Consider the following 27,291-nt stretch of genomic DNA (forward strand, 5'->3'; position numbering starts at 1 on the left):
GACAGAGCAGGTGGAAGTTTTACATGTCAGATGGAGGAAGCTTAATGCAATATTGGGTAGCCGTTACATAAACTCTGCTAGGGTGTTACTGCTCCTTTACAGACAGGCAAGCTGCAGAGGTTAGAGAGTTTGAAGTGATTAGAAAAGTCAGCCATAAAGCTTCTCTTTAATTTTTGTTGGACTCAGGTTTTATCGGTAAATTGTTGATAGCAAAGTAACTTTGTAATTACTGAAATGCTTACACTTGGTTTAAAGTAGAATGTAGTGCTAACTGTCACCATGCAGCCTGCAAAATACCCAGTGTGCTTCCTTACCTGCCTCTACATCTGAAGGCACGCTGATTCGCACCACAGCAGCAGGTTTCCCTCTCCCACGCTGTCAGTAGGCACTGAAATGTGAAGGAGACACAGGATTTCCCATTCACTCAAGGGTGGTTTTGCTCAGTCTCATCTTGGAGCACCCACCTCTCTGCATCTGGTCCACAGAGACCTGGTCCAGCCAGCCAGTGCTGTGCACTACACCACCTCCGGGTGAAGTGCACTAACAGCCTGAGAACTATACCTCGGGCATCACGTCTGCCCAAAACCCTGACAGTGGGCTGTAGACACAAGTTCTCTCTTCTTCCTTCCACTTTTGGCCCCAAGAAGGGTTTGGGTTTTTTTATTATTATGCAGTAACTCCAGCTAACAGGTGGGACATGGGAGGCCCTACATGGGAATTGTTGGTACTGGGGTAGGTGAGCAGAGCATGCGTGTAGGAACGACCTGGACCCTCTCTGCTCAAGGAGGACTCCACATCCTAGTTGCCTCTTTTCTGGTGAGTGCTGTAGGCTACCACGCAAAATGTAGCTGGGGAGAATATTGACTGGTATTCTCTGGTTTAAGTAAGTGCTAATAAACAACCATTTGAGGAAAGAGCATGGAAATAAGTAAAGGGAGTGAAACTATAGCTAAAAAAAAATGGTATAGCCTTTAAGTTACTGAGGAATACACAGTTTCAGGAGAAGGGTGTTTAACACCAAGGAATGGAATTAAGCACACATGAGGTGGCAGGGAAGCTGAAAGACCTGAACATGCTCATTTGAAGGGTGGGACAAGGGCTATATATTAGGATAACTGATATATTGGAAGAACTAGTATGTGAAATCTAGAAGTAAAGATATTTTAATAAATAGCTGAGATTTAGTCAGAGAGTGAGAAAAGGACAAAAATAGCAAATACTGTGCCTATGATTAGGATGAAGCAAAACTACGACATAAGCAGCTGGATCCATTGATCATATCTCAGCCCTATGCAAGGCTTGTAAATATTGAAGAAAATACAACTGAAGATAAAGAGAAAAAATAAAAATAAGATAAACCACAACATATACTTTAGGAGTAGATTATGCTGTACTGATGAAGTACTAACTTCTCTTATCTTAACAAGGAAAGCATTGGATTCAATCCATCTGGATGTCAGAGAAACACACCAAGGAAAACAGGAGTTAATGTAGCAAAGATGAAAATTAGTAGGAGAAAATGAAAGGTGGCTGAAGACGAGGCAAAACTAATTTAACCTATAAACCAAGAGAGGACAGGATTGCTGCCACTGGAGGAAAGAAAGGAAATTATTTAAGGTAAAAATCAGTGCTGGCACAAAAGTGAAGTAGTATAAACTGCCCTAACTAAATTTACATTGAAAACTTAAGAAGCTTTGAAACATCAGAGGAGAGAGGTCTGGAAGAGCCGCTCAGTCAGTATAATGTAAGCAGTGTTTTAAGGCAGAACTTTGCAATCGGATTTAAGCTTGATAAATTATAGACTGCAGGGCTGACTGATAACAGGGACCTGGGCTTGATGACCCAGGAGATCCTTTCCAATCCTTTGTATATAAGTTGGAATACAGGAGCTGGAATACTCGAGGACCAGTCTTCTTACTGATAATGCACAAGATGATAATTTGAATACCAAATAGCATTAAAGAATAAAGTGCCTTGTTCCTTTATTACCTGTTTGTCTGAGGGAAGATGTAAAGAAGTATAGCCTTTGGTGAACTGTAAGACTTTGTAAAAGCACAAATCTTTTTTCCGTTTACATTGAACAATAGGTTTTTTGCATGTATCTAACATGGTAGTGTTTTACATTGATAAAGGAGTTGATCACAACAGTAAAAAAATGTGATAACCTAACAAAAATGTTTGCATCTTAATTGCAAATTTTTATTGTATAACCAGAATCATGTATAATAGAAATAGGCCTGGGCAGGGCCTTAAAGAAGTAATTTATTCCATCTCCTGTGGGATGAACTATATCCTACAGCATTCCTGAGAGATGTTTATACATTAACCTGTTCATAGAAATCTCCAGACATGGAACTGTGTGAACTCCCCTAGCTATTGCAATGCCTTTGTTGCACTCACAGTTTAGAAAGGTTCACTTAAGGTCCAGCCACAAACCTTGCAGCAATTGAAACTTTTTTTTTTAAGCACCTGTTCCATATTTGAAGATTGTTATTTTATCTGCCTTCAGCCTTTTCTTCTCTTGATCAAACAGCCCCAGTTCTTTCAATCTTTTCCTCATAGGTTGCATTTTTCTGACTTCTAATCCCTCCTTGTTACTCTTCTTTGGTTTCAGTAAAACTGATCTAAAGTTGTACTGAACTCTGAAAGCCAGTGCTGAATAGGGCAAGATTACTTTCTGTGTTTTGCTGACTTTACTCTTCTTTATAAAGCCTAATATGACACTGTTTACTCGGAAGTGCTTCCTGTTTTAAAAAAGGATCATTTCATAAAGGTGAGAACATGTCAGCCAGGCACTTTCGAAAAAAAGAACTGAAACAATCTAATGTGAATGACAACCAAGTACTGGCTCTTAGGAGAAATGTTTTTAATAAGCTGTGAATAAGAAAAAAAATCCACACAACTAAAAGGCATAGGTTTTCAGTTTTAAAAGAAAACAGAGGCACAAATAACAAGGAGGGTTGCTTGTTCGTAAGTTTAAGAATTGTAGAACTTTGCCAAGGGAGAGTACACTTCTAGAAGTGAAACAGTAAACATCAGTAGAAATTTTAATTTCTTTTGTTTTAAGCATATTGGAAACTAAAGGAATTCTAATAATAGCTAGAATTTTATCTAATACAAGGCAGAAATGTGATGTTGAGAGTATCATGGAAGAGAAAAAAATGTTCATATAATGGAATTGTTCTCTATTTTGAAACAATTCAGTGACGTGTTTGATCTATTTCCCAGCTTTTGCTGTTGTCGGGATGAGGGGCTCCTGTGTTTTCGGGTTGTTTTGTGTTGTTGCATGCCAAATGCCAATGGCCCCATGCTCCCTGTGGGCCTCCGTTCAGCCTGGGATTCCTTCACGTGTGCCAAGGAACTTGTTCTGCACTAGGGGGAAGGACCCATCCTTTGCCCAGGTAATTCTGCTATTCTTTGTGGGTTTGGAGAGGTCATTCTAGAAGTAGATTTGTTTGTTACTGTGCTGTACTACACGCTTGCTTTCTAATTAAGACTCTAACTAATGTCTCTAAGTAATGTCTCCAGAGTTAGGTGGATAACACATGGTTTATTTTTTTTCTTATCACAAAAGGAAATACATATTTTACCGGTGAGCATCTTCCTACAGAATTAAAATGTTAGGAATTATAGCACTCAACAAATGTCTTTATTAACAGTGGTTCAGGCATTACTCCTGACAGGAACCTCTTGCTCGCTTCTTATTAACTCTTTTTCCCATAAAATAAGATGACAGCATTACTTCTTCCCCCTGCTCTCCCCACCCCTTTACTTCGCCAGGGTAGCAATACAAACACTCCTTACTTCAGAGCATATGCAAACAACTGCTCTGCATCATGCCATGTGATTAAAAGATACATCATACTGCTTTCAGTATCTGTTTATTACCCACTCTTAAGCAGGGTGACTTTAAGGCACATGTTGCCACCATGGTCCAGGTACTGTGTGCCGTTGAGCAGTGACATGAGAGAACTCTGCTGATAAAATTATCTTGATTAATATGGGGTCTATTTCGAGAAGGGCTGCAGAGCCAGCTGGGGTTGTAGCTGCTCACCACAAACCGCTGTCTGGTACTTCTTGCAGCCTTGTGTTCCTCCCTCTGCTTCTGCAGAGGTTGTTATAAACCAGATGGGAGTGTTCCTGCTTGTAGAGAGCGATTTGACATAGCACGCATTGCTGCCAGTATAATGCTCCCAATAATTTTGCCTAATACTACCTGGAGTTACGCCACAAACACAGGACCTCCCTACAACTAGTCAGCTCTACAAGGTCAGTGACCAAAAGCCTTCAGATTTACATTCGAAATGCTTTCCTAGCTAGCACTAAACCAGGAATTAATGCTCACAGACTTTGTGGAGTTTAAAATGTTTATCATTTGTACCAAAAACACAGTAATGAGCCTCTTAAAATACATAACTGATTTGTTAAACAAGTTCTTTTTAACTACTGATCTTTTCCTTAAGTACAAAGATTAAAGCTGTATTAACTTAATGCTTGGCCAGGTAACCAGAACAGAAAGTATTGCTGCTAGCTACCTCAGTGACACTGGAGCTGTGCTCAGCAAAATGTTTTAAGTGTACATTTAAACACTCTGATGACCCGATCTGCATATTTAAAGGCAGGGCACTGGATTATCTCAAGAAGATGTAAACTGATAGGAATACTGCAACTCTCCTGCATTTCAATAGCTATTTTCAGCCTAATTTCAGTGCTAGAAGTGGTACCACACAATGCTGCTAAAAGTATTTCCCAAAGTCATATACTTTTTTTAAAAAAGGATGTATCAAATTATTGCTTTTTCAGAATTATCCACTTTTTCTTGTTTCTCTATTACAAGATGTATAGAGCATTTTCTAGGAATTGTTAAAAAACAGTACAAATAAAAGGCAGTGTTTGCCCCAAGATATCCATGAAAGAGTTCATTTGAGTGAGGCAACTGCAACATGAAACATCTGAGAAGAAACGTAGGTGTACTATCTGCAAGCCAACTCCCTTATTGCAATGCATTGTGTTTTAACGTTGTACACTATCATTTTATTGCATCAGCTATGACAGCATGTCCTTTCATTTCAGCAGAAAATTACACACTGTACTGCAACTTTTTCCCCCCTCCCTTTTATCACATTTCTATCTGATTCCATTCTGAAAAGACACAAGGTCCTGTTTTTCATCTCACTATTGCTCCAGGGTAACCATATAGATAATTTTCCTTTACAACTCATCATACCTCTAAAACAAAGAGAAAGCATATGTAGGTTTATTGCCCAGTTAGATGGCCACACAGTCTATGCCATTACTTTTTAGAAGCTGTATTATCTAAGCTGCAAACAAATTTACTTATGTTACAGGTATGACAAATAAAGGGAATAGGTTTAAGTAGATGAAATTGTGATGCAAAATGAATGGCTTGTACATTCTTGAACTAAAAGTTGGATAGATTAAATTAATGATTTATCACAGATGAACAACCAAAAGGAAACAAAGGTTATTTAGGGCATCTTGACTTAGACACTTCAAAAATCACCTCTTTTGCAGCATGTTGTGTTGCTTGTCCTTATACAGGCACCTTATGAGTCTCAGCTGCAGCAGCTTAACATGGTATCCTTAATTGTTTTCCACATCTGTGTTTCTTTCATTATGATCGTCCTTCGTTTTTTTCAGAGTTAGGATAACAATAACCTAAATGACAACCAAAACCTAACTCTCTTTTCTGGGTCCTTCGTTGTATGTTATGTTGTGGGAGGTTCTCTCCTATATAAGCTGATGGGTAGAAGCTAGTTTAGATTTAAAGGTACTGATTTGTAACCCCAAAGTTCCTAAGAGCACCGATCATACTTGAAACACGCTTACTACGTGAATATTTATTGCCTTGGGAATGCACAGGTGCTTTTGTAATTCAATATATGCGTTGCCTTTGTAGACTTTTGCTATTTGGAACAAAAATTTGTGCATAGTACTGTAGCAAGATTTCTGAATAGAAAAATTACTCCTAAAAATATAACTGAAACTCTCTAAATTAAAAACAAAGTCTGCTTATGCTGTTGGGCACCAGGTATTTACAAGTGAGCTGACAAGTGAATTATAAAAAACCAGTTACTAACAGTGGTTTAAATCTTCTGTTTTTCTGAGGGTGATGGTCTCACTAAAACACTCGTGACAATTATTTTAATCAGTAACAGTTCGATGCATGTACAAATTTCAGATGACTACCAAGTACTGGGTTTTGGTAGCTAGGAAATTGAACCAGATGAGACCTCTATGGTTCACTGAACATTGGTTCCATGAAGTTGCAATAATATGTTTTTAATCCATTTTGAAACTGGTTTTCACTCCCTGTTAAAGTTGGAAGGCTATTTCAGAACTTCACCTCTGTGATTAGAAACTTGTTTTTAATTTTTACTTTAACTGCAGCCTGTTACCCAGTACCAGGACTGATTCTGACAAAGATTAACTGAAACGGGCAGGAGTTTTGCTTGGAGAAAGGCTGATGATTAAACTTTAAAATATGTATTACATTAGGGAAAAGCTCCCAAACTGGAGACCTCAACCTGGTGGGAGTTTTTATGGTCCCATTGCTACAGCTATTTAAAAAACACAGCACTGAATTAACTGTTGGTGAATCTGAACTGTCATCCTGGCCATCTCATATCTTAGCCTGGTATATGGGGCTGGTTTCTATATCCGTTAGCACATCTTGGCTTAGCTGGCCAGCTTGACTTAGCCCCAACCTTGCTGCTATTGCCAATAAATCAAACTTTCCTTTCTCCCACACGTCTGATCAATGTGCAGGTGAGTCCTAAAGCTTCTTTGCAGCACTGTCTGGACACAAAACTTGCACACAGGCAGCACATCCCAGTTTCAGTTTGTGCTCAGGTCTCCTGCCCATTGGTAGAAGGTGACAGGCATACAATGGAAGTGAGACTTGACTGGTATGTGCTATGTGTTCCACGGTGGTTATTTCCAGCTGAACAGATAGCACGGTGGTTTACTGGAAGAGTGCAATTTTAAAAATTATTAAAAACTTTAACCTGATTAATGGTATCTGTATACATCACTGCCATTACTGCAGAAATCAAAACAGGACCTCAGAAGCATTGGCAAAGGGGTGAATTTTGAAGAAAAAGCAATCTCTGACATAAGAGGTAGGAAGAAGAATGGATTTTTATTTACAAGCCCTGCTAATTAGAGTCCCATAACTGTCCATAAGGATGGCTGGGGAAAACATTCTCTTGGAGCCATTTTTCTTCCCATCTGTGATCTCGTAAGTTTTATGCAGTCAACGAATTTACTGTTTAATGTTTGTCTGTGCTGTAGGGCATTGGGACCTCGACCAGGTCTTCACTGAGCAATGGACCGTGCAAATAAGATATGAAAAGAGGACTGAGGATCCTGAGCTTTGAATCCCAGTGAAATCAGGAATTTGGTAACACTGGAGTAATTAAACCTGGTTTTAATGTGTCTCAAGGTGAGGGTTTCCAGTGGGTTCTCTCACGTGTCGTAAGAGTGAGGGAAGACCCATCTTTATTCTCCCCTTTTGCAAGGACCCCAGACACTTATTTTCTGAAAAACTTGAGAATTACAGATGGGTCTGTCCACAGCTGTCCAATGGGCTCAGAAGCTGTGGCTGGGAATGAGGGATGAGCACAAACACCTGCAGGCTATGTACTCGGCAGCCTTGTCCCCTCTGGAAAATTGGCTGCAAGGGGAGGGCTACTGAATGATGGGAGAAAAAGCTAACTTCACAACAAATATTATGTCTTGTCTTTTGAATGACGGGTTTTCCTTTTGAAAACACAGAAATTACAATGCACATGCATTGCCTGCTGATTCAGGTGTGAAGTAATGTTAAAGGAATAAATGACACTGTTACTGAGATAGTTTAAGACATTTTCTGCAAAAGGGTATTAGTGAGAGGATGGCCCATCGGTACAGCTCCACTGCTACCAGGAAGAGCCAAAGCACTAGCACAGAGCAAGCTGCTGTGACCACTGGCATCTTGATATACAAGACAGAACTGTTCTGAACGTGGCCGGATAGCACTGCACTTAAAATGCCAAAGAAGCTGTATCTACGCTAGAATTCATGCTTTGCTGCACTGTTGTTAGCAACAGAAAGTTTTTGCTGGAAAAAATAAAATTAGCATAGACACAGTCTAGTAGAATTGTATCCACTCTGGTTTTGCAAATGATGTCAGTTCTCTTTAAAGGCTAGACGTACAATACCAAATATTTAGAGAGGTTCTTAGCATTAAAAATAAATACATATCACTGCACAATGCATACAAGAGAAATAGTTAGCTGAAATGTATCATATTATGCAATTATATACAATTACATACACTTGAATGAGTAAATTCAGGTGCATCTGTAACTAAACTCAAGTATTTGAAAAGCTTGTCCTTCCTATCTGTCCCCTTCTCCAGGGAATGCAATGGTATCTCTGGAACATCCAGGCTGTTACTAAACAGTGGGAGCACTGCTCTTGAAGCTTGTGCTTGCAAAACGATTTTTTCCTTGATGTGTAGGTTAATTTTCTTTTGGGGATGCAAGGATGCAAAAAATGTTTTTCAGCAAATTAAGAAAAATGAAGGTGCTTCTGTAGCAGACTAATTAGACAGCTATCTAAAATAAATGTTTTGTTTAACGCCTGATTTCTTCTTTAAATATATAAATACCAGCTAGTGTTTTAAAGCTTCTGTAGCTGTGAATGGCTCTGCTGTCCCTCACTGCAAGCTACATTTTTATTACTCCTTCCCAAGAAATTTATTTTGCTGACATGGGCCCTAATCCAGTAAAGTGTTAAAACATATGCTTAATTTTAAGCATGTGAGTAAAGCCAACAGAACTTTCCTATGCCTAAATTTAAGCACAAATTTGTGTTTGGCTTAGCTGGGGTTATAGTTTCTGTGTAATGTTCTCGAGGATTGTGTCTGTTCCACAGAATGGGTGCCTTCCTGATGGAAAAACAGACTCATGGCTTTTAAGGTATTTTGTTATTTATCAGCAGATCTTCAGAAGAAAAAAGTACTAGCAAGTAAACGTAAACCTTTTTGGACATTATTGCATTCCTTTACATATGTATGTTATGCAACTCCTAACAAACTTCCCACAATTTCCTTTTCTACCTCTACCTGATATTGTAGTAGCTGAAAACAGCTGAGATAGTAGCTGATTGTTTTCATGAATGACCACCTTATTTTCTATATGGGTTTTCCTAGCTGTATTGAGTGTTTTGGCTTGGAGACAAAATGACTTTTCTTAATTCTAGTGAGCTGATGAGTTAGAAGTTCAATATTTCTTAATATCTTGTGGAAACATTTTTAATTTTGGGTACACACAAGCGATGTTTTCCCACAAAAAAGGTAAAATCTTGAGACGATGACTGAAACAGCTCGACTTGGAACTTGAAAGTCACACAGGTAGAACAGGAACTTGGTGATTTTGATGGCAGTAGCTAGAGGATAGCTGGTTACATTGTGAAGCGTGTTGCTACACTTTTCACTCCTGTTGGCAATCTCAGACAGACCTAGGACAGAGTGGACCTGGAATCGGAGCTGCCTTCTCCTTACAAGGGCTTGCACGAGATGCAGGAGGAAACAAACCGTACAGTGCATATACAAGCTTACAGGACTGATTCTGTTTTGTACACCAGTGAGTTTTCTACAGAAATGGAGAATCCAGTACCAGTCTTCATCAAAATTTACTGTTTCTAATACATATCAGCATTAGAAAGCTCTGAGTGATTTTAATTTTTTTTAATATGGGATGGATTAGAATCTTTGTGTTTCATTTGTGCCATGCAAGCTCTCAAGCACCACAGCTGAAGAGAAGAAAGAATGCAGAGGATCTGTACTAAGCTTTAATTTTACTTAATAGCAGGCACATGATACATTCAGAGTTTTGTTATTGGGGAGGAGTCAAGGTAATTACAGCAGTGGAGCAGAAGGCCAGAAGATGATGGAGAAATCTAGTACCATGAACTGGTTAGGTTTACACTGTACTTTGGGTTATTTTTTTAAATATACTTACCACCTACCAATAACCTCCTCCACATTTGCAGGAATTTAAACACAATATAATTATTGCACCTTGTGTGTTAACATACATAGTAAGATTAGGTATATTGGCATTTGCACTCTCATGCTCACTTCTACAAAGTGGTTAAAGGAAAGGGATTTGGCTGACGTCAATGAGACAGAAGAGGTTAAAATCAGTAGCTGGAATATGAAAGAGCTGTAATACATTCTGCAAGGGTTTTTACTATGAAAACATTCATGCATGACTTGGATCTGGAACAGCAAAGTCATTTGTTTGGACTTCAAGGTAGGCTTCCTGTATCAAATCAGCAAGTTATACCTGTCCAGAAAAACACTTAAGCCCATTCTTTGCCTCAGGTTTCAACACAGTGTAAAGTTTAAGCAAGTGATTGAAAGGTATCCTGAATACAGATGGACTTTAGCAAGATACCAGGTGTTTTGCTGAACCAAGACCCTAAAGGCATACAGAGACTATATTCCAGTATTATACAAATCTTAAGAAAAGTGGAAATTTATTTTTAACATTACTTTATACTGAATTTCCAACAAGGCATAGGAAACTGTGGATTTGGGAAGAAACATAACCGTTATTTCTTCTGAAGTATCTTGGAACCTCAAATGGCCTTGGCTTTCTATATTTTAGGTCACTGAGTTATCAAGAAATAGTTTCATAAAAGAGGAATACAGTAGCATTAAATAATACTAAATTTGTCTCCCTAGTAGGTATTGACTCAGCTGTATGTCATGTGAACACATATGAGCTTTTATTCATACATTTTTAATTCTGTTATTCAGAGCACTGAAAGATCTGTAAATTGTTGATGCTATCAACAATGCATTTTTTCCAACAGTCAAAAGATTGATTTAATACTGTAGCCTTTCCCAGTTCTAAACCAATTATTTAAAAAACATTCTTATAACACACTCATGATCAATATAAATTAATATTTTTTTTAAGGTAAAGGGAAAAAAAGAAAAAGTCTTACCAAGTCTCCAAAAACATATTATTTCGGTGTGTCACATTAATACATAGCCTACAATTATGCTCCACTGTAACACAGCTCACTATGCTTTCAACATTGAAATGCCAGGGTAAGCTGTCTCTCTCAATGGATTTCTTTTATGCAAAGGCCTTATCCAAATCCTGGGAGGCTGCTAGAACTCATGAACCACTAAGGCACCTCTTAATCATAATCTTATCTCAAATGTCATGTTTGCTCTCTACTCCCAAATAGATGAGCTGTTAGGAAGTAAGAAAGCTGGTGCTATCTTGAAGAAAGGAAGGGAGCAACCTGGAAAACCAGGGGAGTCTCAACAGCGATAGCAGAGCTGTTTGTGTGCCGTGGTTTGAAAAGAAAAACTTCAAGGCACAACAGCCTTTCGTAACTGCACACGTGCAATCTAAGCAACCAGAGTTCACTACAGGCTTTGAATAATTTGACCTGAAAGCCATTTCTTTACCAAAACATCACAAACAAAATGATTATACTTGTTGGTTATTTTAGGATTGTTCATCAGTTCTGAGCTCCTAGAGTTGATGTTTCTGATCAAAGAAGAGTGTTTTGGGCTTGGTTTGTTTCTTAAACCAGACTTAGAATTATGCTGACGTTTAAAACAGAAGGAAAAAGATAGTAAACTAGAATATTGACACTACAGTGTCCAGTACAGTCCTCCAAATAAATATCAATCACTGGGCTACTCCTACACTGGGAAAAAAAAGGGCTTTTTTAAAGCTATTACAAAGTAAAAGCACTCATAGTGGGGTAGGGGACACAAGTGCTCAGAACCTTCACTTGAGCAAAGCTATGCTGTGTATTAATCACAGCTTTTGCTTTATGATGAGGCTCTGCAGTTGAATTTACTTCCAAATCCAGCATCATCCACTTCCCTAGACTAGGATGGTCCAATTATTGTCCTATGGCACACAGCTGATAACTTCTAGATAGAACAGGAAAAGTACAATGCACAGATCTTGTGAAATAAGGTGAATTTCTCTATTTCCTTGGCACATTTTTAATCTAAATTCTAATGTTTTTTATAGGAGAAGCTATGGATGTAACCTCAGACTGGGAGCTTCCAAGGACTGTCCTTTGGCCAGTGAATGCTGCTTCTGTTTTTGTCAACCTCCAAACTGGTAGACTTCTTCTAGACTTCTGTCTAGAAGAATGAAAAAGAAATTGCCAGGTGAATGTTCAAGGGAAAAAGGGTGTTCTTAGAGCTGCCAGTGCCAGCTTTTTCCACTGCAGAAAAATAACTTTAAACTAAATTTCAGAAATAATCATGCCAGTTGTTGTGGATTGGTTTTAACTGGACTTGTTCTCTTACCTTTTCTGAAAAGCATTCTCAAGAAATTTCAGCATCAGAAATGTCAGTACCAAGCTGACAAAACTGACTGTACTTTGCAGAAACAGTTTTCCTGTACAACATGTTTAGAATAAATCCCCAATCCTATTTATAATTTCAGTCTCTAGCAGTGAAGAATATAAACAGTCTGATGAAGATTTTAAAAACATGAACTCATACCTTGTATGGCCAAAAAAATGGGTAATATTTAAAATCTGCAAGGAAAGCAGCAAGGCTCTGAATTGACTGGACTGGTGGGCAGGTCCCTGTGCCTCACTGGTGACTGAAGGTCTTGATAAAGAGTTACATCCAGATTTTAGTGTTAGGTAGATCCTCCTAGGTCTTGTTTCAGTTACATAGGAGAATAGTTCTTTCCTGAATCTCAATACACAGAACTATTTTCCTAAATACATTGTTGTTTGATTTTAGAAAAGTGTTGGGAAATTATTCAAAATTAGCTGCTACAGAGGAGAGAAGAGCAACTTTAGCCAGGGCTCAGACATAGATGCGGTGTGGAGCGTCTGGGAGAGGGGGGAAAGCATCGTGCAGCTCACTCACATGATCCCAGTGCTTAAGCACTGCAGTAAATACTGCTGATGAAACGGAAAGATGGTCTTTCGCCTTCCTGTGGCAAATCCCTGTTTTAGCAACTGTAGGCAAAAGAATCAAATATTTAACTTGGTATTAAACTTAGCAGAATAAGTTCAGTTTCTAGCGCACAAAACGTATTCATGTAAGTATACTATCCTGTCTGTCTGAAAGGTCAGGTATGGCTTAGCAAAGTTTGAAACAATTGTGTTGGAAGAGTGGAACAGCAGCATGCTTGAGCAGGTGACCAGGAGATCATGAATTGGCTACAGCACAGGTCACGGAGGAGAAGGGTTGGATTAATGTAGTGGAGCAACCCTGGTACAGCTCTCTGTGATCTGATGTTTCCATTGCATCTTCTTTCTAGATGTACCATTAACCTTTTTTGTAAGCGATTACATTCATTTCTGGCTGGGTTTGGGGTGATACTACCTTGTTTGCAATTACCAAATATTTCAGCAGATTGTCAGTCCTCTATAACCTTGACTCAAGATAGGCTGAGTAATAAACTTTGGATACATGTATTTCAAGTGCCACGCTGCTGATGTACAAATGAACTGCAGACTTGTCTGTTAGAGCTTATGAAAACGACCAGTTCTTACTGGAATGAATATACACACCTATATTTCCACATTTTGTGAGGGGAAAAAACCTGTGTTCCTTTTTCCCCCCCCCTTTTTTTCCCCTCCCACCATAACAACTCACTATTAGACTCATTGGCATCATGTTCTCTCTCTCCCTGCCTACTCCAAGCAAAGCTAGCCTTTGCAGTTGCTTTTCCTGGGATTCTCTCTGTGTGACAACTTGAACTAAATGCAGTTGAGAGTGGTTGGTTGGTGGTTTTTTCCTCACTTCTTAATACATTCATTTGGAAAACATGTTTTCAATCATTTCTGAAAGTATCCTTTGTTGCAATGGCAAAGTCAACTTTATTTGTTGTAACAGAACACTTAGGCTAAATTGTCACAAATAATTTAGTTCCTGCCTAGCGCATGCTAGGGTTTTATTAGTTTATGTAATTTTATCTTGCAATTTTTAATTGGCCAGTTTGATAGCTGATGTCTTGTGAAGAACGTATGGCCCTCTCTCATCCCACCATTGCAATGGATAGTGCAGCTTTTAAGGTTTGAGATGACCATGACTGGGCAGTTTAGTAATTCCTTTCATACACTGGAGCACACTGGAAATCACTGGTGCCTCTGGGAGTTAAGGTGGGTGAAAAAAAATCTTTCCACTGGTTTCTCTCCAGTACCACTGCTCTGTGGGGAAATCTGAAAGCCCTACCACATCCCTGCCAGGCCCCATTCTAGGTTGCAGGGTTTCAGACAGTTTCCTTCTGCTTCAGCTGATAAAGTTTGCTTTTAAACTATTTGTTTCTGACTGTATTTTGCAAAGCAGGATTACCTAAGAATGGATGGATGGATACTCCATTGTTAGCGTGGGCAGCACCTGCCCGCTGCACGGAGGAAGGAGAATCCAAGAGATACAGGAAGAAAGGAAATACAAGGAGAAAGAGCAAGCGGTGTACGGTGTTGCACCCCTAAAACCCAACTGTTTTACTGGACAATTTTACAAACTCGTCAAAAAGCTGTCTTTTCATTGAAGGTTAAACTTCCTCAAACTATGGAAATACAAAGACCTACTTGAACGCCCCACTAAAATCGAGGACGTCGGCCTTTCTATGGTAGAAGGGATTTGGTACCGATTTCCAAGCCTGCACGTTAGGAGCCCCGGGGCGGCGCGGCCGCCTCCTGCGGGCTGGCTGGCTGGCGGGGCCGGGCCCGGGACCCTGCCGCAGGTGCCGGTGGTCGCCGGGCTGAGGGCCCCGCCCGCCCGGTGGCCTGTCGCAAGGAGCACTGCGCTGGGCTACACCTCGGAGGGACGGTGGAACCCGCGTACTCTGTACACGCATTCAGAGCACCAGTATTTCGGACAGGAAGCGGCAATTCCCGCTCGGAACGGCTGTTTCGCATATAGGGGTGGGGGGTTTTAATCAATCCTGCTGTCCCTGGTTTCTTTTTCCCCTTACAGACGCTCCCCTTTGTGGTGACTGCCCTTCCTCCCGCCGCTCTCTCAGACCCCGCTCAGCTTCCCGCCGGCCTCCCCTTTCCCAGGCGGGCGGCCCACCTACCCACCCCCTGGCGCCGGGCCCGGCGGGAGGCGGGGGGCGGCCGGCGGGGCAAGAAGGGGCGAGGGAAGAGCAGGGCTGGAGGGGGCCGGGGCCGGCCGCCAGCGGCCGCACATGGCGGAGCCGAGCGTCGCCGCGTCGTCCCGGGCGGGAGGAGCCCGGGCTCCGCCGTCGCTCAGGCGGCGGCCGTTACCCCACGCGCTCCGCTCGCTTGCGACGAGGGGCGGGGCAGCCGGATTCCCCCCCGTCCCCATCCCCGTAGCGGAGAAGGCGGCGGCCCTCGCCGCCCGCACGGCGCGCGGCGCAGCCCCCGCCACGCCCCACCCCGGGGGCGGGGGCGGTGCAGCCCGCGGCCCCCTCCCCCCCGGTGCCCATTGGCGCGCGCCGCATCCCGTTAGCACTCGGGGCCCGGTCTCGCGATGCTGGGCCGCCGCCGCCATATTGTGACACTATTTTGATTTGGAGCGCAGCGAGCGGGGGGAGGGGGGGCCGGGAGCGACGCGCAGCCGGAGCGGTTCCAGCTGAGGACGGGAGCGGCGCCGCAGGCACTCACCTACCTATCCACCCACCCACCCACCCACTCACTCACTCACCCACTCACCCACCCACCCCGGCCTTCCCGCTTCTCCCGCCCGCGGCGGCAGCACGGACGCCCCCCTTCCCTCCCTCCTCCTCCTCCTCCTCCTCCTCCTCCTCCTCCTCCCCCCCCGGAGCGGAACGGCGGCGGCGGGAGGCTGCGGAGCGTGTCGGGTCGGCGGGGTCCCCCCTGCCGGGCGGAGGCGGCGGCGGCGCTGGTGGCGGCGGTAGTGGCGGCGGCTGCTGCCGTGGTGGGGGAGGCGGAGGACGAGGAGGAGGAGGCGGAGGAGGAGGAGAAGCAACGGCGACAGGGTAAGGCTGACCCCGCCGACGCGGGCCTGGTGGCAGCTCCCCGGGCTGGCTTCCTGGCGGGGCTGCACCCATCCCCGGGGGGCCGCGGGGAGAGGCGCGGGGGGCTGGCCCGGGCCGGCCCCCAGGCCCGAGAGGGGCAGGGGGCCCGAGGCGCTGCCGGAGCCGCTCTCCCGGCCCCGGGCTCTGCCGGGGCGAGGGCAGGGGAGGCCTGCGCGCGGGGAGGGAGCAGCCGCCGGCACCGCGCTCCTCCCGGCGCGGCGGGGTGGGGTGGCGGCGGGAGGCAGGGCAGGGGCGGGAAGCCGCCGCGCGGCGGGGCGTCCTGCGGGAGATGGAAACGTATTTTCCTTCGCGAGCCGCTGGGGCTCCCCCCGCGCGGGGAGGGGTCCGGGGGGCGGGGGGCGCGGGGCGGCGCCCGGGCCTGCCCGGCGGCGGGGGGCAGCGGAAGCGGGCGGCTAGCGGGCTGCCAGCGGCCGCGCCGAGCGGGGGGAGCGGGCGGCGGGGCTGGCCCGGCGCCCAGCAGGTGACAGGTGTGAGTGCGCTGGGCGAGACTCCGCCATTTGGGGATGAGTAACAGTGTCAGAGGTGCGAGGGTTTGGTGCCTGGTGTCTGCGGGGGCCGGCTGGGCTCCATTCCATATATAGTATATTTGGGACGTTAGTTTCCATTATTCAAGGCAGTTTAATTGTTGCGCTGAAATTCTTGAAATGGTTCTGATAAGAGGGATTTCGAAGAGAGGAGATGCATACGGTTTCCTTTTCTTCTCTGTTTCTGTTTTGTCCCTCTGAGAGACCGGAGAATGCTGTGCGGGGCTGTGTGGTACCTTGTCTCATTCATTAAATTGTATTAAAAGTCTGAATGCTCAGTCCTGTTGGATGTAGCAAGGCCTTCAGGGCAGGGACCTTGTGTTCTTTGTACTTTACCTGGTAGCTCAGCAGGGCCTGTTTTTTGCCCAAGACCAGTGGGTGTTTCTGTATTAATGATAGTAAGTGTGTACTTAAAGGAATTCCGAAGGAGTGCTTCTTAGCAAGGAGTGGGTTTCAGGTGTGGTGTTCTAGTCATCGTAAGTTTAGGTTATTTGATATAGACTGAACAAAGCTGTTTCTGAAGTTCAGGTGTAGAATGCTGAAAAAGGCATTGCATGTAATTTTCAGTACTCTGAGTTACATAGGTGTTTAGAGGGCATATGTTAAATACAGAGCCATTCTCTGAGACTGTTCAAAATGTTTTGTAACGTACTTCATACATACATACTTTATATCTACTTTAACCATCAAAATGGTACTGCACATGCACTACAGTATGGAAGGCTAGTGACTATAATGATAGCACTGTATTCACAATGGGACATGATCTGCTAAAATCAGGAATAATTTTCAGCTTAGCTAATGATCCACCAGATAACCAAGCATTTGCATTTCATATACATATTTCAATTACTTGTTCTTTATCTGTATTATTGCAATTGGGTTTTGTCAAATCAGAATTCTGATACCTGCTTTTGGCAAGAGGGAAGTTCCACTGACAAACTAAGAGACATGTCATCAGCTTCAGTAAGTTCTGCCCTTCAATTCAAATGAAAGTTTCAGTCGCTTGTGGCTGTTATCCCAATGTTAAACTTATGGATGCTCTTTGCTAGGTAGTGCCTTGGCTTGCACTGCACCAGAATGGACACTGAGCTGACTTTCAGTTTCTTTTAAAAAATCTGAGAAGACCTGGGTGTTTTTTCATGATGTTGCTTCACAGGGGAGCCTGCAAAGAAGAAGAGGGGAGAAAGGCTGTTGGAGGAGATTCACAGTTTGGGTTCTCCCAGTTTTGTTTCTTGAGAGATGTTTGATAAAGTATCATCCCTACCATTACATTGCAGGAGCAGTGCCATCTTCTTGCTCTGCTGTGCTACCCTTGCTTACGCCAGCTTTCAAAGACTGTGAAATGTAAACCATTTTCCTTCTCAGCATTAAGAGAAGTCAAAGGATTCTTCTCTCTTCCTTTAAATTTGCTGATACAAAAATAGAGTTCTTGAAAATGGGCACTCTTCTTGTGACAGTGTCCTGGTAGAAACTTCTCTTTTCCAGAAGTGGCAGAGTGGAAGAAGATAGTGGTTTTCCTCGTCATGGCATTGCTTTGAAGGCTGAGGTCCTGTGTGTTTTTGTAATGGTCCTTGGCGTTATAGGTAACTGGTATGCCTTTCAAGCCTTGTAGAATTAAATCTGTCATCTGTTGAAGAGATTATTCTTATATAAGGTGGGGGTTTTGGTGGTTTTTGTGTTTGGGTTTTGGGGTGTGGGTTTTTTTTTTTCTTTTTGCTAGGGAGCTTAGAGAGCTTTTGGCAGACTACTCTTTCTGAGGCTGTACTTCGAAACATAAAACTAGATTGGTCTTCATCTTACTGCAAGTGCGACCTGCTTATCATGATCTCCATGGTTGGAAACACTGGAAGAAATAAGTTGGTCAGATGTGTGACCTCAAGTTTATGAAATGACTGTAAATTTAGGACTGAGGAATCAGGCTGATCTTTTTCTGAACCGCTGCAAGCGGAATGCTGAACAATGTTGCTGTTGGTGCTTTTACAGGAAATAGAACAAAAATTCCAGTGATTCAGAACTGGATTTTTTTTAAAGCTATACTCAAAACTCAAATATTTAAATGATTGAATTGAAAGTTAACTTTTTTTCCCACTAATGTGTACAGTGATTCAAGTTGGGGCGGGTGGGTGGGTTGTCTTTAATTGCATAGCAGGTTATCTCAACTACAAAAAGTATATACTTTCAAACAGGAGAAATGCTGGTGGATGTTCTACAATGTCTTGAATGCTGCATAGCAAACTGATCTGGATTGGATTGCACATATTTAAATGCAACTGTGAGAGCAAGAAAGCTGTCAGATTCACAATTGGATAATATTTTTTTATATAAATTCTTATTTGTACTCAGAGGTTCCATATAGTAGTTGTTTTGGTTTCATCCTTTCTTGAGAATGCTTACCAAGAAATTGCTGACGTAATATTAATACTCTCCCTGACATAAGTTTTTGTAGACCTTTATCCTGATTATAGTAAAATTAGGAACTTACTTTTATTGAACTGATCAGCAATCTCAACTCTCATGCAAGAAAGTATTTCAAACAGTATACCAAGTTCTTTCTAGCTTTGTGTTAGGATGCCTTTAGATTTTGGTGTCCCTTAATTGGGTTCTAGTGAAACCAAGTGAAATAGCTCAACATAATTAAAGTAAAAAGATCTGTGTTCTTTGTATATCGTATCCTGATGTTCATGGAACATGTTCATTGCTGAATGAATGGCATCACTCAGGATATTATTGTTACCATAGGTATGGTTAAGATGTAGTTAAATAGTATTTTTAGCATGTGTTAGATATATTTTTTTTGGTGTCTTTATGTGTAACTTCTGATAATGTGCTAAATTACTGGACACAGAATTTTACAAAAAATATTTTGTTAAAAATATGCATTGTATTCTTAGACAAATGCTGTGGGTAATCAGGTTTTATTGCAATGTGGAAAATGTATAGCTCTTTCCTATTCTGAGCACAGATGAAGATCAAATTTCATTGTCTTTAATGATGAGTGCTTTAAAACTCATTCAGATCCTGGTTGTACTTTGAGCAGAATTTATTTTTTTCAATTATTTAAAAATCAGTGTTTCAAAATGGGTTTAGAACTTGTGCTCCCTTTAGTATCTAGAAAAGCATTAACTTAGGAAAGCACAGTGGTAGAAGACATCCCATAATTTCTGTAGGTTGCATATGTGAGTTTTTAAAAAAGATAAAAAGATGAACCCCAAACAACCAAAACTATTAGTTTTGTGTACGTATTGATTATGATATTTTTAGGCTTGCTAGAATTTACTGAAACCAGGTCAGAGCCACTATATGTGCTCACTGCTTTTTGATGATTTTCTAACTTACCTAAAACATGTTCCAGAATTAATCAAATCTGGTGCTGTGTACACGCTGGCTCCTTGGTCTGCTGGGGCTACCGGTGGAGAAGGCAGAGTTCCATCATTGAAGGCATGAATTTGAGTTTCTTTTTTTCTACAAAGCTACCAGTTTTCACAAAATTTGTAGAAGCCTTTTCTATCTTTGAGACTTTTACACCTCTTTTAAATGTGCTTGAAAATGGTTGGAGGATGTAAATACTTACTAAAAGGACACATAGAACATGTAAATGCAGTTTCTTTTGCAATTTAGGAGTTCAGAATCGACTGTTCTCATGTGAATAATATGTTGCGGTGCACCTATTTTATTTGGGTTTTTTGTAAAGAAATGGAGTTGCTGTTGGTTTTTATATATTTGTGTAGTATATAAACCATATTTAATTCGCCTTTCTAAAGACATAGATCTTGGGAAATTGTTTTCTTTAATCGTTTATCTCAAATTTTGAGCTCATTGGTTGATTTCAGAAAATTAGCCAAGGGGCAAGGTGTGAAAAATTTTATGTTTTAATAATATTTGAGAAGCTTTACAATTGATGGCTTCATTGAATAGTTTCATCTCTTGAGGGAAGAGTTTAGCATGAATTTAGCAGTTACCTGTGTTTAGCCTGCCAGTTGGCCAGCAGCTGTTTGTGGGTTAAGAACTAGATGTGAAGTGCAGTAATTTTATTTTTTTTCCACTTTTTTTTTTCTCCTTCAGTCAGTAGTTAGAGGACATGAGAGGTTAAAGTATATTGTGGCTAGTGCTTGGAAGAGAAGGGTAAGATAATAGGCATCTGGGATAGAGGTGGAATGTGACTTAATTGCAACACAGAGGGCATGGTTGAGACAGAATGCTAATCTATGGGAAATGGGGCTTTGTTAGTTCTGCTATTTATGGGACAGTGCCTTTAAGAGGAAGGTTAGCAGCAGCTGCCTGTTTTGGTTTACTGAACAAAACTCGTGTCTACAATAGGTTCTTAAGAAGATGAAGACTTGGGGCAGGCGGGAGGGAAGCAGGGTGTGAGATGGGTAAGGCAGCTGAGCAGACTGCTGGGCTGCTAAGATTATATCATAAGTGGCATGCTTTTGACTACAGTGATAGAAACTGTTGGGGTAAGGTGACTGTTAGATGTTGGGTGATATTGTTGCTTCCACACATACAGAGCCTCTTTTGCTGTGCTTGCGTTACGTGCTTGTATGGGTCTGATTCAACACTGTTGTCCTAACACCTAGACTGACACACAGAGCATGTAGCAGCATGGGGCAAGAATGTGCATGAGTAAGGGAGGAGTTACTTAAGCCGCCGAGGAAATACATGTTGTTCTCAAATATTATCTAAAGCATTATTATATTGTTACATTGTATATGGTTACAGTTTCTTTAGATAATGTGACTTAGACATTTTGTTTGGTGCGAATAGTATGATTCAGTCATGCCTCTGCAGGCTGTTGCATGCGGTGGTGTATTTAATGTACTCCCAGGTCTAATGGACTTGCCTGTGAAGATGAGCAATGGTAGTATCAAATTGTTTTAGTAAGCCTGAAATTAGTTGCTTTTTATTACAGACTAAAGATCTTATGGAGTTCATTGAATCTTGAAATAAGTATCTGGTATACCTCTATTTTGTAGATAACATTAGTAGAAATGGATAAGAAATCACTGGCAGATGTGAAACACTCTTAACAGCAAACTTTTAATTTTATTTGCTGCTGTGTGTCTTTACTGTTCAAGAAGATGCTTTGCTGTTACTGGGTATTTTCGTAGGTGACTTCTAGAAAGATTAGGGAGCCATTCTAGGAAAATTCTTAGAGGCTGTCAAAGCTACAGCTTTAGAATGCATTTTTCCAAGGAAACTGCGTTGTATGTGTATAAAAAAAAAATAATTTGTTGATCCAGCTGTTTACTCATATGTCCTCAGAATGTCTTACTTTTTTCAGCAGGGTAAACTAACTGGGAAAAAAAGTACAGTAAGTTTCAGAACCTAAGCACCCCATGAGACATTAGTACTTGTTACTGATCCGATGCCTCAGAAGCTGTGACTAATATGTACATCCAGATAAATCTGTTTTCCTGAAGCTGTTTTGGGGGGTGGGGGTGGAAATCAATTTCTACTTTATACTGGAGGTTAGAAATACAGAAAAGTCTTTTCCCATTAAGTCCTAAGCCTGACTTGGCCAGGTGGAAAAAATTATGAACTGTTTCACCTACATAGGGGGGGAAAAAAAGCAAACACTTAAAAAAAACCCCAAACTTGTAGTGTGGCATGTAATTGTATCCTTTGTCAATTCATGTTGTGTTTAAACCCCTAAAAAAAGTCTCCACCTCCTGTCTCCATGCTGTGCTACCATATCTCTTTTTAAACTACTCTCCCATCTTCTTACGGCACTCGTTTTTTTCAGCTTTTTTTTTCTTCTTAAAGATCTGTTCTGCACAGAATTTATCTCCTCCAACCACCTTTTTACTGACATCCTATCATATTTGTAGGTGAGCTAGGAAAGAGGAGACCTGTTCATTCATATATGATCTATACTTTACAATTGAAACATTAGTGCCCTCTTGTTTATACTTCTCGTTGGCATTCTTTTTTATTCTAATCTTTCTTCTTGGAAACTTTTCTTTTTAAGGAACTGGTTCAGTGCTTGTCATGTCGTTCTCATTCTGTTTTCTCTTCAGAGTATCAGTTGCTAAGTTTACCACTGCTCCATTTAGGCTGTCATGAAAGAATGAGAGAAAAGAAAGTGTGGGGAGTGCTATACTTGGATTTCTTTCAATTCATTCAACTGGTTCAGACTGCTACTTTCTAATTGTTGGAAAAACATTTGTTTTTTGAAAGGGAATGGTAGGTTATCTTACTTAGAGAGCCGCCTTTAGTCTAACAGGTGTAAGCCTGGTAACAGGGAATCACCAGGGGCTCAGCAAAAGTATGCTTAAAAAGGCCTTTTAGGTTGATACATCTAAAGCAGTATGTTTCACATCAGCTTATGAAGCTGCTTCAGTTAAAAAAGTTTTGGTGACTTGTTCCATTTTTTAAAAATATGATCTTTTCTTTGGTTAGTGGGGGTAAGATTTCTTGTGTGTGTGTGCATGTGTCTCAAATTGTGTAATTTAAACTGCCTTGCTGGAATAATTGCCAATCCCAGATTATTATATTTTTATTTATGCTTTGGTATTGGCTGGCGAGCTTCACTTGGATTAGGCCCTTTTGTGCAAGGCACTGTATAAATATTTATTAAATAAGTCAGTCCTGGAAGAGTTTGCAGCCCCATGAATAATAAAGTTTGTTTACCAAGATGCATATATTGGATTAGACCGAGACATTTAGCAAAATATTTGCGGTATCTTTCATATATTATGCCTGTTAGTTCTTCAGTCATTTTAAACTGTGCTGATTAAAAATTAATTATAACTGCCTATAATAGCTGTAATTCATTTAGCTGTTTTGACGTATGATTTTCAAGATTTGTCTCAACAATTCATAAAAGAATTATGAAATTACTTGAGCTGGGCCCTCACCAGCTTGTATTCATTGGTAGCTGCTTCAGGTAGAGGTAGGGTATCAAAGCTGGGAATTCTGTTGAAGACTGTGATAATGGGTCACATCTATGGTGCTTTCACTCAGGACTTCAGCCAGAATGAGAACATTTTTTTGTAAAATGACTTGAATAAAAGGAGAAATTTGACCACTGGCAAATTCTTAAGCCATATATCTTACTTTGTTGTGTATCCAAGTTAGGACTTGGCTTGAATGTATGTGTAAAAGGGGTTGCTAAAGAACTAGTTTCTGTTCCTTCACAAGAAGTGCATTTTGATCTTCCTTTCCCAGGCCTAAAGTGCAAGACTTCTTGGATTGGAATAGTCTTCCATGGTATCTGGTGAAGGAGAATAAAATAAACTGCAAGCAGCAGGAGAGAACTGTTATTTGGATTGTGGAAATCTCTGTTCTCTCCAGCCTCTTGTTTCTAGCAGGTGATGTGTTGAGAAGGAAGGTTCAGAGAAAATACCCATTATTTGTTTCTTTTTTTCCCCTACATGGGGCTGAAAACCCCTGTGGTTTCCAAACTGAAAGGAAAATATCTGTTCTCCCAGTAGTACTTTCATACGCATGCTGTGGAGGAAAAAAACCCAGTGTGACAATGTCTTATGTTCACTCTTCTGGTGATGTAGATCTTGTCAAAGCTGTGAATGGTACCAATGTGGCTTCATCATTTTGGATGCATGAAGTGTCATCCTTCCATAATGTAGCTGTATGCATGCAGAGATTGCTAGCTGCAGTAACGTGCGCAAAATAGTGATAATTTTCTGAAAGGCCTTCAAGCTTAAGTTGGGTGAGTAGTTTTGGTTTATTGATACAAAATATGCCTTTGCTGCCATGAAAGGAAAGCGTTGGCTCTTTTGTCAGTATTCCTATGTGACTTACTCTTGGAGTAATATAACAAAATGGCTTTGAGGTAGATTTAAAGCAAAAAACAGAAGAATGCAAGCATTTGTGAACATTGAGGGCCAGTGATAGTTTTCTGTGCCTGAACAGGGAAGATGTATTTCACCGACACAAGCAGTTGGTCTCTGGTACTTGTCTCATCTGTCTGTGAGCCAGGTTAGTCTATGTACTGGGGGTTAGGAAACTAATCAGATTGCAGCTTAACTGTCTTTAGTCTCACTCTATGAGATCACTTTGCTGAGGAGCTGTTAGATCAGTTCAGTAGTTTCCTCTAAATTCACACTGAAGGGGGATGTTTTGCACTGCAGCTGACAGTGTATAGATTTGCCATCCTTTCCCCTTAGTTCACTGATGTGCTTTATAGTATGATCCCACAAATAGCTTTTTCTGTAAAATTGAGGTATGGCAAAGAAGTAGAAGGTAGAAGATACAAGAGTTTATTAAGCTTGTATTGTTGATGAAGAAAGTCTCTCATGAAACTGTAGACTTCAGAGCAGTGCTGCAGTAAACAAGCAGGAAGACCAGTTCAAGAATTCATCTCTTCCCCACGGTGACACTGCAGCTGTTTGTAGGGTCACCAACTGAATCACCAAAATGATGCAAGTTGAAAGCTATCACTTCAGAAAGTAGAACAGGTACTAGTTGAACTGACTTCGCTACAGAACCCATGTATGTGGATTCTGCCACTGTGTGAAATCTCTGCGAATGGCCTGCCTGGGTGAAAGATGGCAACAATAGTCTTTCTCCTGTTACCTGGAAATAATCAGAAAGTCTTAAATGCTTTCAACAGGTGTGTGTTAATTAGTGAGCTTTAAGTGATGGTGCCTGTAAGAACCCCAGCAGTTTTCTCTTTGTCAGTAAAAACAGCTAGGTTTTCCTAAGGTGTTTAGTCTTTAGATGTTGTAGTCCAGTTTTGTAATGGAATAGGAAATTCAGGTCCCATTGAAGCTGGTGAAAGTCTGGCTAATAGTTCAGCCTAACAGCAGTGAGGTATGTAAACTGTGGAAAAAGGGAAAGATGGCAAGAACCATTCAGAAAAGAGGTACAGCACTTGTTGACATTAAGAAAAGATAAGGTTAAAATGGGGTAGTAAAACAGATGTTTTGTAATGATACTCCTGTTTCACCTTGAGCTGGCCTAGATTTAGAGCCTTTTGTAATCTTTAACGGTTATGAGAGGCAAATGTTGAATCTATTAAATTGCAGTCTGCTGTTCAGCCATGTTAGTGAATGTAAAGCTTCCTTTAAGGACGAGTAAATTAGTGTGTAGCTGTTCTTTCTTTAAATTGCAGATTTTGAATGGCCTTTGGAACAACAGTAGTTGCCAGTCTGGCCTGCATATTCAGATTCTAGGCTGGCACATACTAACTTTTTCAAGCTGAAGCTTAATGTAGATGTCCACCTGTTTACAAAATACTGTAAAAAACACAAGTGTTTAAGCCTCATCTAGGTTCTGAAGTTTGACATTACTAATGTCTTGTTTCTTGGCTGTGTTTATTATATTGGGTTTACTTAATTTTTTTCTTGTAGATTTTAGTTGCAAGTAAATTCCCTGTGATGGAGTATCTTAAAGTCAAAGTACCACGTAATGGTGTTAGCAGAGTTGATGGAGCTACAGGCTTCCTTCCTGTTGAAACTGGCCAAAAGAACAGGCCAAACTGTAGCTTTTGTTTCTTCAGTGTAGAGCCAATGGCAACTCTCTGGAATGTTTTTTCCACTCCCCATCCGTGAGTGGGGAAATTCTTGCCAACGCAAATGAGATCTTGAGACCTGCAACTTGACATAATATAGTTCATACTGGAAAAAAAAGATACTTCAGCTAGAAAAACATCCAGAGTTATGCTAGCATAGGATCTTGTTAATTTGAAAACAGTTGTCTTCTGACTTGAAGTTTTTAGCAGTCTTGGAGCAAAATAGTATTTCAGCTTTGTCTGTGTGATTTCAGGCTGCTGCCTGTTTCTGATAAGGGCAAGTCATCACCTTACACTGTCATGTCAATGAATGTTGCAGAATGCCTATAGTGACTGCTCAGACTGTCAAAATTCACTGATTTCAAAAGCACTTTCTCATTTCATATTTTCCTATTGCAGTACAACTTCTCTGGCTCTTGTAGCTTTGTTTTCTGATGTACACGTATTGACTAGGACTTTTAAGTTGATTTAGGAGAAGCCTAGCAGTACAGCTTTGTTTGCTCTCTGAACTTAAGAATTTATTGTCACTGCTTTGTCATCCTTTCTGAACCTATTGTAAGAATGAAACTAGATGTAGTTGGCAGGAATAATACTTTGCTATTCATTTATGGGGAAAAAAAAAGTGCTTTTATCACAAAATTGAAGTACAAGAGTTTTTTCATAACTTTGTTCTTGCCAGCTCCTGTGAAAAGTCCATATCTGCATTTTTAAATTATGCCTGCCTGTATCCCATGGCTTAGTATTTTTGTGGGACAAGCATTAGAAAATTGGAATGGGTGAAAAACTGAATCCTTCTGAAGTTTGAATCTAAGTCTAATAGTTACGAATCCTTTGCTACTTTATCTACATTACACTGTTCATCTTATCTTTCAAAAGTCGGTCTACTTCTATTAACAGGCCTCTTATCTTTGTTGCAAATGCAAGAAATGTATTAGTACATGTAAGTTTGGAAGAGCCATCCAGACTAGCAGAGTTAATTTTCCTCCATGGAGTTGTTTAGTATGTGTTTTTATAAAACAGGATCTCAGCCCTCTCTTTAGTTTCCTGAAAATACCTGATATCTGGCTATAATTGCGGTTAGAAGATAAACACTGAAGCACAATGATTCTTCTTAGTTTTATGTATTTTTTTAATATATTTTCAGTGTGTAACTCCAGCTTTAAAAAGAAAGATAAAACACAGCTAATTTCTTAGTTAAAGGCTATAATGTAATATACTATCCAGAAAATACAGGGAAAGGTCAGAATCT

At 41.1% G+C, this 27,291-nt stretch overlaps 1 protein-coding gene across 1 annotated transcript in view; it reads left to right on the forward strand.

Annotated features, from left to right (window-relative positions):
* The first annotated feature begins 15,518 nt into the window (after window positions 1–15,518).
* Window positions 15,519–27,291, forward strand: part of TAB2 (TGF-beta activated kinase 1 (MAP3K7) binding protein 2) — a 67,437-nt gene continuing 55,664 nt past the window's right edge. Inside the window, exon 1 of the mRNA XM_056343077.1 lies at window positions 15,519–15,983. The gene's annotated coding sequence lies outside the window, so the exon portion shown is untranslated. The remainder of the gene's footprint in view (window positions 15,984–27,291) is intronic.

This window comes from Falco biarmicus, chromosome 6, assembly GCF_023638135.1.
Source record: "Falco biarmicus isolate bFalBia1 chromosome 6, bFalBia1.pri, whole genome shotgun sequence".
In the NCBI taxonomy this organism is placed as follows: domain Eukaryota; kingdom Metazoa; phylum Chordata; class Aves; order Falconiformes; family Falconidae; genus Falco; species Falco biarmicus.